Consider the following 9307-nt stretch of genomic DNA (forward strand, 5'->3'; position numbering starts at 1 on the left):
CATGATGGAACCCATGGGGCGCGCTGTAGGGCCGGCTTAGTGCCTTTAGGCCATCCCGGATGGCTGTGAGCTCCACCAGTAGAGATAGCAGGGTGCAAATGGTTTGGTAGAGGCACGTTTGAGAGGCGTCAGGGTAGACGGAACACTGCATCGCAGTTGATAAAACGTCATCTTGGGCCCCAGCGTCCACTAAAGCCTCTAATACCTTGCACTGGGTCTCAGCCGTCAGCCTCGATCCTCTCGCACATGCTTTTCGGGTAGATCGAGTGTTAAGTCGAGTCAGTGGTCGATTGTCGGTAACCTGGTGATAGAGCCATGGCGGCCTGGTTACAGGGCCATCTGGTGAAGCAGGTAGGGAACACCCCATATAACTAGCTAAGGCCGCTGCTTCCGCAAAAAAAGTACGTTTATGCATAAGGACTGACCGACGTTGTTCGACAAGTTCGTCAAGTCTGATCAGTTGAGCCTCAGCTTGGAGCGGTGGTGTCGGGTCATTCTAGGGAGGCAGGTGATGGTGCGCATTGCTGCTCTGTCAATAGCCTCCAGTCGGGCCCACTCCGTCTGAGTCATGTACTGAAATTTGCCCTGATAAACCAGTCGAGACTGTAGTACTGACCTCACCAGAGGACCAGCCATCTTGGAGCAGGAGCCACCAGACTTCTGCGAGATGCGTCGAATCAGGTGAAACATCCGGACTGTTTTTTGTTGAGCAGATCGAAGCCACATGGCAGCCGACACAGACGCAGAAATGTCCAACCCTAGCACGCTAAGAGATGCGGCGATGTGTACGGGTTGGCCGTAAAGTTGGAGTGTGAGAGGAGAAATCGCCGGTTTGCTACTGCCCCAAGCACTGGCCGCAGGCAGAACGGCTGTTTTGTCTGTTGAAAGTGTCAGTCCAGCGTATTGACACCATGTCTGCGTGTCTTTCAAGGCATGTTGAAAGCACACGCTTTGGCGATGCAGATGTGGGTGGACGGTTCATAACATTATGTCGTCCGCGTAGACGAGGAAATTTAGGTGCGGTATGGAGCCCAGATGCCAGGCAAGCGGCAACATCATAATAATAAATAAGAGGGGGAAATGCTGACCCCTGAGGTACTCCGTGAACAGGTGTGAAGTTGCCATAGCTTCTCCCACAAATTAGCATAAAAAAAGATCTTTTAGTAAGAAAGGTCTGGATGAAAAACCACAGCTTGTCTGGGAGACAAAGGCTTTGGAGAGTTTCCAGAATAGCCTCGTGGCTGACGTATTGTAGGCCTTCTGGATGTCCATGGAAAAAATTGTCCACACTTTGTATGAACGACCGCCTAGTAACACCATTGAAGACAAATGGTCAAGCCCATCCTCTCTACCCAGACGAGGTCAAAACCCAATCTGGGCTGGGTGGTACCATAGGAAGGCATCCAACCACCATTGAAGGCGGGCTGCCACCGTGCGCTCTAAAAGCTTCCAAACCATGGACGTCAAGGCGATTGGGAGTTAATTGGGAAGATGGTCGGGTTGCTTCCCTGGCTTCGGTATAGGCACAATATTGCTGTGGAGCCACTACTCGGGTATTTGGGCAGAGAGCCAAACCTCTTTGATGAAGTCGAGGAGATGGCTAAGGGCTGGTTCATTCAGGTTCTCGTACGCCTCATATGTATTGCCATCCCGTCCTTGAGTCGTCCGGCTTTGCGTGGTCAATCGCAGCTAGGAACTCAGCCATACAGAAAGCTGGTTCAATTCCGTGAGACGCGTCGTCACAGGGCGGTGAACCAACCTGGTGTGACAGCGGAAATGGGCACGGGCTGCTGGCTGTAAGGATGTCGTAGGTAGGATACGAGGCGCGGGCAACTTCGGTGGCAAATTGGTTGGGAGTGCTGCCGGATGCCAGGCATGCACTGGCTGCCGCATCTGGAGTGTGGCATCTACTTTCCATCGCATGAAAGGTGCGCCAGATGGATGATCAAGTCGCCGATGGGCCGAGAAATTCACACCAGCTGAGCCATCTCTGCCTTGATAGACGCTTCTTATCACGCCTGGCAGCCCCAGTAAGACGTTGTAAACGTATTAGAGCCTCCACAGACGAGGGATCTCGTAAGGCAGCCACTTCAGCTTGCATACGCTGGGAGCAGTTCTGCAAAGGGCAGAGGTCAGGTTTTACCTGGACTCCTGTACCCAAGTTTCCTGAGAGGCATCATTCAGGGCATGCCTAATAACAGCTATGGTATCTAAGCTGGACGCCGTCAAGTTTGTGTTAGTTTTACCCCGAAAGTCATCCCAATTCACCCCCATAGAGCTACGCCGAAGTCGACGCGTCGAGCCGGGGTAATGTCAAGCCTAATGGGGTGATTGTCACAGCTCCAGCAGCCTGCTTCTCGCTGCCAGGATACCGTATGCCCCCCACCACCATGCAAAGTCAGGTGAGTACGGTGACATCCGAGGATGAATATATCGGCGTGTAGGGCACGAAATGTTAAGTAGTGTAAAGTTATTATCACTAAAGTCATCCAGTAACACACGCCTGCGTTCACTTGAGGTGGGGTACCCCTAGTTACATTGAGGAGCATTAAAGTCTTCAGCCACAAGAAGGGGACCGGCTGTGTTCGAGCGGCGCAAAGAGGATAGACAGCCCAATCGCAGCCGAAATGCGCGTCCGCTGCGTGGGCGCACATAGCACGACACAAGAATCACAGCACACCGGGACAGTTGCACCTTACCCGCAGCCACTTCTTCCCATGCCGTGCACCAGGGGTGTGAGGGGATCGGAGTTTGGGGTAAAGACGCAAGTATAAAAATAGCGGCTTTGCCTGGCGGAGAGATCGTGGAGCCACAGCTCCGGTCAGGTATGGATGAATTAACGCAAGCGGTGAAATTGGGAAGGCGAGGCAAACAATTAGTCTGTTGTAAGAGGAGATCCCAAGCACAAAGTTTGCCAGGCGAAGACGTTACCAAAGTTCTCCACTCTTTGTTGAGCCTGCGACAGTTCCACTGCACTACGTGTAATGGTGCAGGCATAATGGAGTTAGGCTGCTAACACCAAGTGCTGTACCTGCTGCCCCACACGGTGTAGGAATTCTTGTGGTTTAGGGCAGAGGAGACTGGCTGTGACGCGGAGAGGCTGGAGGACCAGAAAATAGACTGATTGGAATGGCCTTGATGTTTTGGAGGCTTCCGGCGTTTCGGGCGACAAATTAGCCCAGCAGGGCGCTGCGTGAGCTTAGTGACCTCAGCCTGCACGAAGGCCAACTGATGGTCTACCTCAACCAGGTAGTCCACATCCGGAGATTTATTTTTACTTTGGCTTTGCTTATTCCGCTGGCGGAGGGAGCGGCAGAGCTCGTCGGAGTACGTCGGCCGGGACAATGCTGTAGTGACGGACTGGGAGCTCTTCGGAGGCTCCATATTGTCGTCTTTCATTGTCGGCTCCTCATCCTCCAAGCACCCAAACCGGTTAAACATAGGAATTCCGCTGGCACCAGACTGGCGTCGCCACGCGCGTTAGTAAGCGCGAATATCTTTGCATTTAGTGGGACGTTTTTGTCCGTGATTGCATGGTCATCTGAGCGGCACAGACCACACCTAAACTCGGTCTGTGGCGATGCCGCTGACTGCGTTTCTGGAGGATCCAATCCATCGGTAGCCGGTGGTACTGGTACGGGAAATGGGCATGACTTGCTCATTTGTCCCTGACGACAGCATTGATAACAGTGCACTACTCCTGCTTTGTATGGACGTGGGCGAAGTATGCACCCGTTGTACAGGAAACGTCCAGTCGTCTCCAGCGGGCCTTATAGAGTAACAAGGCACGTACGGCCAGAGCCCATGTAGTGAACAAGGAGCCCTGTTGGCTGGCGCACCGGATGCCAGACCGGAGGTCTTCAGGGCTTTCTCCTAGGTCCCCACCGGAAACGACATTGCACCTGATGTCAGTTCCTGATAGCAGGTACGCTTGTATAGACAGCATCTATTCAGGTGAAAGAGGAATACAATTCGGGGAACACAGTCGCTGGACAGCCTCCAGAGATGACACCCATACTGATAGTGAGTTGGTGCTATTGTGGTAAGCGTAGCCAGTAAATGCAGACGTTCCTTGGCAGCTGACGAGCGTCGGCTGCAATGTCTTCGTTGGAAGCGAGAAAATGCTGAAGTTCTTCCTAGGCTTCATCGCAACCTTCTACGTCGAGGGGTTCGTAGCTGTAAAAAGGTTGGCCACGTTAGGTTTCTTTCAGAGGATTTGAGACAGGCACTCGGGCATAGGTATACGAAGGCGATTATATTAAGCAGCCAAACGAAAGGACATAGATTTTACACAAGGAACGATAACAGGGCACGGGATGGTTCACTCAACACTAAAGCTAAAACACACGAAACAACGAAACGTCCTACATGAGACTTGCGATGCAGCCGTGTACTGTCGGACACGGCGGCGTAGCCTCGTAGGTCGTAGCGCGACCTCTCGTTGTCGCCCTCGCCGGCAGGAGTGATGCAGGCCCCGGCCCCGTCTGCTGCCCCGGAGCTACATGGACCACCAGGCACCGGAAAACTCGAACCAGTGTGACGCTCATACCGGATTTCTGAGTTGTATGCCCAGCCTGTTGTGCTGCGTCCAGACCTCGTCATCTCTCCCGACACCGGCATCTTCCCTACCGAACCGTTCACAGCGACAGACGTTCCACCGCAGGCCTTCCGCCAGATCCACACCCCTGACTTCTTCCTCTCGAACGGGCACTCCGGAGTGCCCGTGGACGTACTGCTTGTCGCCGCCTTTCGGCCACATTATCACAATGACGCTCCGTTCTCGAAATTTTTTCCATGAAGAACTATTCACTCGCACTCCCCATCACTGAAGAGGGTCGGTGAATATGTAGAATATGGAGCACGAAACACCAAATACAATGTCCTTCCCAGAAGTCTCTAAATAGGAAAAGTCACAGGTATTTTACTTATGCTAATCACAACTCTCTGAGACGAGAAAGTTACAAGTATAGCACTTAGATAAAGCTATTTCACTGAAAGTACACAAGCAGGCGAATGCCAAAGCTTGTAAGTGTAAAAGTAAAATCAAACGCTCAAACAAACGCTATTCACACGCCTGCGAACGTAGAGACTTTTATTGGTGCAATTCCTAGTGTACTAATAACACTAGAATTTCTTTCGACGTCATTACACCTGTTGTCACAGGAAAGCTGCGGCTACCGTAAGGGACAGTACGGAGGACGTAGCTGTCTCCTATCTGGCGAAGAGTTCCTGAGTGTCGCTCGTCGGTGAGGGTTAGTGGGCAACCACCGCGAGACCTTATGAATCGTTTGAGGTCACTTCGCACACTCGGCCAATAGAACTCTTCCAGAATGCGGCCTGATGTTTTCCGGATCACCAGGTGACCATATCTGGCGTTCTCGTGGACCACTCGGAGGATGTCATCCCGGTAGAGTTTCGGGACCAGTAGTTGTTTGCATGTTCGTCCGGTCCCAAGTTCATATTGCCAGTACAAAACGTTGCCGTCTAAACAGAAAGTGAAGTGATTGCCGTTCTTTGAGGAAAAGTGTCGGTTTGTCTTTCGGAAGAAACTTTTCAGGATGCAATCATTGCGCTGTTCCACTGCAAGTTGCTCCTTCGAGGCGTCGACGCCACTTATTGAGGTTACTCTTGAAGGCCCTAGGTAGGTCTTTGCTTTGACAATGGCAGAAACTATGACGGGGTTGTCTTAACACGCGGATTGCTCATCATCCTCAGCTTTTCCTGGCCTATTGAACGCGGTGCCTTTGTCATCGCGGCCCGGATTTTGATTCGGAGGCGCCCGCACACCTGGTGTATTGCCGAGGACAAGACCGTAAATAGGTTTGTCTATGAAAGCAGCACTTATTTTTAGGGTTTTCCGGAAACGTAAGGCGTGTCGATGTGGATCACCGCCTTCTGCAGGGTCTTCACTGAACCATTGACAAGACGCACTTGGCTGGTCTGCCAGGTCAGGCGGTCGTCTGGAACCAGGGTCCTTTGGAAGATAGCCGTGTTACTTCCCGTGTCCGTTAAAGCACTCGTTTTCTTCCCGAGTACATGTCCTCAAACCACGAGCATGCCTTCCACGAGGAAGATGGGGCTTTCCTGCCACGTGTATGGACGCCGGGATTCTTGGGGGCTCTGAAGTTTTTGGCAGCCATGTCGAGCGGTAAAACTCTTGATCCGCGCGCAAGCAACAATCTTCTCATTCCCATGCGGGCACTTCGGCGGCCAGCCCTTTGGTGCACTACGACATTCCGCAGCCCGATGACCGACTCGATCGCAGAGGAAGCACCTTGCATGTGGCCGTTTCTTCCCATCAGTTCGTTCTTGGCTTGTGTCTTGCCATCATCAGCAGCTTCTCCTAGGTTGTGTAAACACTGCCTTTCCGGGAAGCAGTCCGTATACGCTGCTCGAGTAGCAAGAGACTTGCAGTCCCGCTCTTTTAAGAAAAAGCCGAGCTTCCAGCAGCAGCAACGAAGGAACTGCTCCGAGATCGTGTGCTCCAGGAGACCGTCATACGTCTTCGGTACTTCGGCCATCTCAAATCAATGCTCAAAATAACCAGATAGCCGAGCAGTTTACCTTCTTTTCGGTCTCGCCATCTTGGGCCCGTGCCGTCCTAAACTTTTCCTGATATCCTTGCGCCACGAAAGGGAAGCGCAGTAGCACGGCCTTCTTGACTTTCTGGTAATCTAGTGACTCGTCGGCGGTCGTCCGACCAATCACCATCAATGCCTCTCCAGTGAGGCACGTGAGGCATTGAGGCAGTGAGGCATAGCCAGTTTGGTGGTGCCCGAGTTTTGTTTGTTCTTGCATTTGGCGCCTATGCCTCCAACGTGCGACGAACGGTTCCGAACCTTCGACACCTCGTTGGCTCCCACGCACGCACGGAGCACGATAACGTTGGCACAGTGCGTGACGTTTGCTCCTACTGCCAGCGGGCCCTGTACAGTCTAGCCCAGCAACGTTTCCACTGCTTTTAGCGAAGTGGTCAGTGGTTTTAGATTGCTGGTCACTAGATCCCAGTAATGGTCCGCACCAATCAGGATCGATATTTTGATTTCTTCGAAACCTCGTGCGCAGAGTGCGCGTGTGTCCAAACGCATTGCTTCCATCGTCTTGATGACTTGGTCATCTGGCACGGGGATATGCTCGTTGGATATAGCATCTATTTCAAGTGCCTTGATTTGCACGGGCCTTTCTGTGTTTTCGGAATCGATGAGGAGACGTACTTTTCTTATTGTTTTTGTCGTTTTCTGGCCTCCAAATACACCCACAGTTAAAGTCTCCTCTTCCAGGAATTCGCAGCCTAGTTTCTGCGACGCATCGGCAGTAATAAAACTGCGTTGACTTCCGCCGTCGAAAAAAATTTGGTGGCGTCCCGAGGATGCGGAGCCTGCTACTGTTGCGATCAAAGTTTGGAGGAGGACCGTGGGTCTAGTAGAGGCCACGTTGCTGCTGCTCGGGGCGTCTGCAGCGCACATGGTGGTTGCATGCTTTCGAGCACACTTGCGGCAGCGCAGTCGACCTCAGCAGTCCGTGAACAAGTAGCCTTTCTTCAGATATCGGAAGCATCGACCTTCCTTGGTGAGCAGGTGTTTTTTCGCGTGATGGCCCATTCATCGAGGTCGCAGACCTCTGAACGATGCTGTGTGGACTGGCAGAACAGGCACCGCTCAGTGTTGTTCGCTGAAAGGTGTAGAGCCGACATGCTATGTACGTCACAGTGTTGCTGCTTTCTAGGTGGCTTTTCTGGGATCCCAGCGACGTCTGAGGTCCTGACTCCTATATGGTGCTCCACGGATTCTCGACACTGAACTTGATGGTCGATGAACTGGAGAAGCTGTTGAAGCTCTTGTTCGGGCTGTGCCGTCTGGTTCTGTCGGTCCCTTATTACTTGAGGTGAGGTGGATACTGTTGTTGAAGGCGTCGGTGGGCTGAAGCACTCGTGAAACTTCAGAACCATGTCGTATGGCAGTACCCTGAAGAGGATCTCCCGTAGCATTAGGCAGTAATTACCAGTACTAATGCTAAGTGCCTTCAAACTTCGTACATGTACTTGAACCTCGTCGTACAGCAGTAGAAGTTGATGCACGTTCGAAGACTATAAAACTGGCCTCAAGTCCAGAAGGCTTCTGAGGTGATCTTGTACGATGAGCCTTTCGTCACCGAAGCGCTGTCTTAAAATATCGATGGTGTCTTTGTAGCACTCCTCGCTCAGCTGGAGTCCAGAGATGGCCGATGCGGCAGCTCCAGTCACGAGGGTGCTCAAATACTTGAATTTGTCCGCAGTGCTGAGTTCGCTGTTGTTGTGCACAACCGATGAAAACTGCATCCAGAAACACTGCCAGTTCTTCCGGTTCCCATCAAACTTGATTAATTCAAGCTGGGGCAGCTTAGACTTGCTGGTGGCCGGAGTCGGGCAGCTCATCGGTCGTGTGGGTAGTCTGGATGCAAGGGCGTTCTGCAGCTCGAAACGCAGGGTCGCTGTCGTGTTCACGGCCTTATCGCCGTATTTCTTAGCGTCCGATGTCTCATTATCCAGCAGGTAGTCTGGCATCTCGTCAAAAATCCTGTCGTCGAGCTTCCTTATGTGCTGGTGGAGCGCTTCGATTCGTTCAAGAAAGACGCTCAGCTCGGACGCCCAAAGTCCAGGTTGCCCTCGCAACGCTGCTTCCGCTTCGATAATTACGCCGTCCAGCTGAGAGCGGAGGCTCTGGCGACGTCGGAGTAGGCGTTCCATGGCGGTCAGCTGGCGGCCGGGGATTCTGGGGCCAAGGTCGCCAGCGCCGTGTCGGTTCAAAGGGCTTGCGCGGCTCTGGGCATCGGTGAGGTAGTCCTTGTCGCGAGATCCCGGGTTTCCGGCACCATGTAATGAACCTCGAGGTCCTCCGGCTGCCAAGCCGTCGAGAGAGTGAGCGGAGAGCGCACGTCTGAATGATAATGAGGGCTTTAATGGAACTGGCTCGCATGGAGCGCGAGCGCGTGCCACCGCTTGTTTGTCACATGAAACTGATGATTATGCAGCGTCGTCTGCTACAGCGCAGAAGAGGAAGAAGTTCCAACAACGTATATTTGAACAGGCAAAATACTGTACAAGCACGAGGACATGTAACGTGAACGAGAGGTAACTTAGAACGAATTCAAATGCGGGAAACAGTTCAAATACTTTTAAAATGTACAATCACGAGCGTTAACAAATAGATATTACGAAGTAGAACAGTTAACTAAAACAAAAACGAACAGTTCGATGCATATGAGAGACAGAGTCCCACAACATTCACCGACCGGGCCGGACGATGCACCGCTGTCGGAGGCGATTCGG

This window comes from Haemaphysalis longicornis, unplaced genomic scaffold (genome assembly GCF_048455015.1).
Source record: "Haemaphysalis longicornis isolate Haplotype H1 unplaced genomic scaffold, Haemaphysalis longicornis Haplotype H1 scaffold_6, whole genome shotgun sequence".
NCBI lineage: Eukaryota > Metazoa > Arthropoda > Arachnida > Ixodida > Ixodidae > Haemaphysalis > Haemaphysalis longicornis.